The sequence below is a fragment of the Belonocnema kinseyi genome, chromosome 3 (genome assembly GCF_010883055.1).
Source record: "Belonocnema kinseyi isolate 2016_QV_RU_SX_M_011 chromosome 3, B_treatae_v1, whole genome shotgun sequence".
Taxonomy (NCBI): domain Eukaryota; kingdom Metazoa; phylum Arthropoda; class Insecta; order Hymenoptera; family Cynipidae; genus Belonocnema; species Belonocnema kinseyi.
Genome location: NC_046659.1, coordinates 77,203,995 through 77,209,926, shown reverse-complemented (window position 1 = coordinate 77,209,926; position 5,932 = coordinate 77,203,995). Strand labels below are relative to the sequence as shown.

The 5,932-nt window shown below is 34.4% G+C and overlaps 1 protein-coding gene across 5 annotated transcripts in view; it reads left to right on the top strand.

Annotated features, from left to right (window-relative positions):
- Window positions 1-5,932, top strand: part of LOC117169554 (neprilysin-2-like) — a 28,710-nt gene that overhangs the window by 6,499 nt on the left and 16,279 nt on the right. For 4 of the 5 annotated variants that reach the window (XR_004466677.1, XR_004466676.1, XR_004466675.1 and 1 more), the window contains exons 2-3: window positions 4,256-4,631; window positions 4,867-5,043. The gene's annotated coding sequence lies outside the window, so the exon portion shown is untranslated. The remainder of the gene's footprint in view (window positions 1-4,255; window positions 4,632-4,866; window positions 5,044-5,932) is intronic. The other variant, XM_033355979.1, reaches the window with a different exon arrangement.

Sequence of the window (5,932 nt, the reverse complement as noted above, 5' to 3'; positions counted from 1 at the left end):
ATTGTGAAAGAAACATTGCTCCGACACAAGCGCTCCGATAGAAGTGCTATACGACACTTTTGTGCTGGAGAGACTTATATATATCTGGGCGTGTAATAGAGCCGCATTCAGGATGTGACATCTATAAAGGATACTCTCCGAAGCAAATACAAACGTCTCATCCGTGAGATTAGGTCTGCCGAACCGTCGGCGAGGAACAAAGAATCTGAAACAAACATGTTTGCCGTCCTGGTAGTACTCTATTCATTGGGAGTGGTTCCATGGACGAAGAACGAGCTTAGATCCCTTGATATCGGGACAAAAAAGGTTATTTAAATAAACAAAAGCATTCATCTTAAGTCTTCTATTCCGCGACTCTACATCTCACACCGTCAAGTTGGTGGCGGATTATTGAGTCTTGAATATCTTCACAACAGGATTATTCTGAATACAGCACATAGAGTCGAAAATGTAAGAGACTATATTCTTAAAACTGTCAGGAAGCACAAAGAGGTGGGCAAACGAGCGTTTCTGTACAAAGCAACGGAGGAAGCTGCTGAATCACTCGGACTTAACTTCAGTATTAGGAGTGAGCAATGTCATGTGAGCTAACTTTTGCTTTCCTTGAATCACCCGGATTGAAGTCGGGCACGGACGGTTTTATTTTAGCATGTCAAGATAGTATCATTTCCACCTTAACATACCGTCACCATATTTTGAGCCAAGACTTTCCCCATGATAGCTGCAGGGCGTACCATGCACACCCCGAACACGTAGCACACATCCTATATAGTTGTCCAACTGAGAACCATTTTGCTGGCACCACCGCTCACACAAATTTAGCTTTTTTTCAACCAAATGTTTAGTGCAGAATTTGTTCAAATATGTGCAATCAAAATTAGAATTTGTGGTGTATTATTTTCGTCCTAATTTTTTCAAATTTGTGCAACCAAGTTTAACTCCTAAAAACTACCCCCTGTGCGAAAAAGAGCATGACGGAGCCAGCGAAACGTTTCGCTAGTCCCGACTTTGTGCAAAAAAATCTTTATATGGGTGCATTATTATTGTCTTAATTATTTCAAATTTTGCAGCCAATTCAACCCCTACAAAACCACCCCCTGTTAGGCAAACACTATGGTGGGTCCAGCAAAATGTTTTGCTGGTCCTGATATTATACAAAATCAACTTTATATGCGTGCATTATTTTCGTCTTAATTTATTCAAATTCGTGCAACATAAACTTCGTGCCTAAAAACTACTCGCTGTACGGAAAACAATATGACGGAGCTAGCGAAACTATTCGCTGTTCCCCACATTATCCAGAATAAACTTTAAATAGGTGTATTATTTTCTTCTTAATTTATTCAGATTTGTGCAACCAACTCTAACCCCTAAAAACTACATCCTGTGTGGAAAATAACATGGCGGGTTCAGCGAAACCTTTCGTTGGCCCCAACATCATCCAAAATCAACTTTATACGGGTGTATTATTTTCGCCTTAATTTGTTTAAATTTATGAAGCCAATTTCAACCCCTAAGAACTGCCCCCTGTGCGGAAAATAGCATGGCGGGTCCAGCGAAACGTTTCGCTGGCCCCGACATTATCCAACGTAAACTTTAAATAGGTGTATTATTTTTGCCTTAATTTGTTCAAATTTGTGCAATCAACCTTAAACCCTGAAAATTACCCCTTGTGCGGTAAACACTATGGCCTGGCCAGCGAAATGTTTCTCTGGCCCCGAAATCATCCAAAATCTACTTTATATGGGTGCATTATTTTCGTATTAATTTGTTCAAATTTTTGCAACAAACTTAAACCCCTAAAACCACCCCTTGTGGCAAATACCATATCGGGTCAGCAAAACATACCGCTGGTTCCAATATTATCAAAAATGAACTTTTTATAGGTGTATTATTTTTTTTTCAGATTTGTGCAGCTAGCTCTAAGCCCTAAAAACTAGTCCCTGTACGGACAATAACATGGCGGCGCAAGCGAAACGTACTGCTTGTCCCGACATTATTTAAAATCAACTTCATATGTGTGTATTATTTTCGTCTTAATTTTTTTAAATTTGTGCAGCCAACCTCAACCCTTAAAAACTACTCTCTGGGCGGAAAACACCATGGCGGGTCCAGTCAAACGTTTTGCTAGCCGCGCCATGGTGTTTTCCGCACAGGAGGTAGTTTTTAGAGGTTACAGTTGGTTGCACAAATTTGAACAAATTAAGAAGAAAATAATACACCCATTTAAAGTTTATTTTGGATAATGTTGGGACCAGCGAATCGTTTCGCTAGCTCCGTCATGTTGTTTTCCGCACAGAGAGTAGTATCTAGGCGTTAAAGTTGGTTGCACAAATTTGAACAAATTGAGCCAAAAATAATGCACCCATATAAAGTTGATTTTGTATAATGTTGGGGCCAACGAAACGTTTCACTGGCCCCGCCATGGTGTTTTCCGCACAGAGGGTGGTCAAATTTTACACAAATGTAAAAATGATTAATGCAAAACACATCGATATGCGCGATTTTAATCTCATCTGTCGTTGGTAAAAAGTTTCAGTAATCTTGCAAGCATGTTCGCAAATGAAAATTATTAAATAAATAATAAAAACTATAATCCATTTTACTGTAAAAGTATAAATAATTATTTCCGGTGTGAATAGAGACCGAACTGCCTAGACTATTCGTGCCAAAATTTCGGTAACTCGTAAGCATAGACACTTCCTTCACCTGATGCAAAATTTTCTAAAAGAATGCAATTATTAATGTCACATTATTTATTAACACGGGGAAAAACATTTATTTTTCATATTTAAAGAATTTTTGATTGTTTATCTGTATTCACAGTCGAAGTTGATTGTTTTTTCGTGAATTAAATAAAAAGGGAATTATTTGATTATAATGAAATACAATGAGAGGGAAATTATAAGATTTTGAAACAGTTCTGAAAATAAGACATCTAGACTTTCCCAGCGATTAGTTTAAAGACGTTAAATGTTATCTAATCTTTACCACGAGTTATGCGTATAAATTTTCCTTTGGTGTACTTTTTATTCTTGAGATAATTTTAAGTTGCATGTGCATCTATTTTTAACAACTTTTATCTTTGTGACATGTGTTAGGCAATTATTTAACATCATTTCTGAAAAGTGTATTGTGAAAAAATTTGGTGTAAGGTGTCCAAATTATAAAAAAGTAATTGTTCCAGATAAAAATAAGCATGCAAAATTGCAAAAACCAATCCATAATAAAATTTTCAAATATTTCACAAAAATTAAAACGTATAAAATGCTGTCTCATCTGAAAAAATTATTTATCAAAATCTTTTTTTTTACATTTTTTTATTACAAGCTCATGTATTCAATTATTAAATACTATCAATGTATTTTTTTAGATTTTTCAAAAAGCTAAAATAAACCTAAAATAACCTGTTTTCAACAATTGAGATCATAATAAAGATTAATAAAATGTATGTAATCGTTAATCTTTCATAAATATATTTATGTCAATATTTCAAAAGCTTTGAAAAGACTGTTTTTATAAATATTTTTTAACGCCCAAAAATCCTTAAAATTTTTTTATAACTTTAAATATTAAAAGTATAATCGAGTCTTTAAAATGCTTTGCAATTCCTTAATTCTTGTGTGAACATTTCTTTGAAATATTATAAAATCTCTTAGAGCCCGTGAAGTTATATGAAATCCGATGATATTTCTCTCATATGCTTGAAATTTTTGTAATCCCTTGATACTTCCTTGGAATCCTTCTAAATTCACGAACATATATCCAACTCATGAAAATCTTTCTTTAGACTCCTTCAAAATCTTCCGAAATTCTGTAAAAACTTTTCAAACCAGAAGAAATACCTTTTTCAATCCCTTAAAATCCCTCGAAAATTTTTTTAATCCTTACAAATTCTTTGGAATCAGTCGAAATACTCTAAAATCTTTTTAATTCTTTGAAATCTCTTAAAATCTTTTCGAATTATTGAAATCTATGAAATTCTTTGGAATATTTGGAAGGATCTTAAAATATTTAAAATTCGGAAAAATCTCTATTTCTCGTGGAATTACATACAATCTGATGATATTCCTTGAAATCCCTGAATATTTTTGAAGTATTATGGAATCCTTTAAAGTCCTGAAAAATTCATTAAAGCCCCTTAATGCGAGCCTTTAAAGCCCTTTTCAAAGGTTACAGAAATTCTTTGAAATTTCATATAATCTCGTGAAGTTCATGTATTATGGAGTTTTCCATACGCCTAACTCATTTCCAGTTGAGCTAAACACACACGAGCGTCAGCGCGCTCTGTGTTCAAGACATCTCCCAGCATCTACTCTCTTATTTTGAGAATACTGCGACCCGACAGAGAGACGAACGGCGCGCGAAACTTTTGGAACAACAGCAGACCCAGAATTCAGTAAGACGGTTGCGTTATTTTCGGGAGATGCGCCGGTTCATACACGCGCGGGGCGGTAATTACACGCAAAATGCAGTGATCTCGAAAGATGAGGGTTTTGTCAACAGAGATAGTTTTATAGAAGAAAAAGTGAAGAACCAACTTAAAATTAACATTGAAGAGGATATTCAGAAAAATGAACCAAGATCCATCACATTAGCGAAAAACTTGTAGAATGCTTGCATGAACACATGTGAGTATATTTTAAAATCCGAACATTATACAACACAAATTTTTCGCATGGAAATGTAATTCCCTTTTTTCCTATAGCTGCCATCAAAGAGGATGGTGTCAAGACAGTATTAGGTTTCCGTAGACTCGTTAAATAGCACAAAATATGTCTTAAATGTGTGTAATTGCGCCTAAAGGAAAAAATAAGAAAGTAGGATTTAAATTTAATATTTAAAGTGAAAAAATACTTTGTTTAGGTCGACCAACCACTCCTCGGTATTATTCGCGAATATTTAATAGAAGGGTTCAGTAACAAGATTGTCAATGCGTACTACAATTTTACGGTTGAAATTGCTGTTCTTTGCGGTGCAACCCTATCTAGAGCCGAAAAGGAATTAAAGGAATCTCTCGAATTTTAAATTAAACTTGCCAAAGTGAGTATTAAATTTTGATACAACTATGAAAAATAGGCGTAAAGTTTTTGCAGATAATTATCATCGACTAACCAAAATCGACCTTTTCATTCTATATTATTACCTTTTTTCATCCGTTTTGAGTTTCTTAACAGATTTTAGATTCATTAGTGCATTAAAAAACGTATTTTTTAAGGAAAATTTGTTTTAAACTTTAATTTATGCCAAGAAATTTTCTAAATTTGGTACTGTTTGGATGTGCCAATATCATTTTGTAAACCATAAATTATTTCATTTCTTATTGTAATTGATTTTATTTATGTCCAATTTATTTCCTCGAATTCGGTTGCGTCTTAATTAATATTCATATTGATTTTAAAATTTATTAATTTAAATTTGATTTTAAAATTGAACGAAAGATCTATCAAAGTAAAATATATATATACGAGGGTAGTTCAATAAGTCCTTAGAATGACCAACAGATGGCGCGCGAATCGCTCCAAATAATCTGTTTTCAGTCAGCACCACTCCTAACTAGATATATGGTGCAGTCACAGTCCACATCTTCTGAGTTTATGTGTTTTTATAACCAATTGAAAAAAAAAATTGTTCGTTGAGAAAAATGAAAAAAAAACGAGTTCAGAGCGGTAATCAAACATTTTCATTTAAAGGGTTTAACTCCATATGAGATAAAAAATGAATTGGACTCAGTTCATGGCACATCTGCCCCTGCCTTAGCAACGGTTTATAACTGGGTAAATGAATTTAAGCGTGGTCGTACATCAAGAAGTGATGAACCACGTTCAGAAAGGCCCGTAGAAGCAAGTACTCCCGAAATCATCAATATAATCCACGATATGGTGTTGAAGGATAGAAGATTAAAAGTGCGTGAGTTAGCTGAGGCCACAAG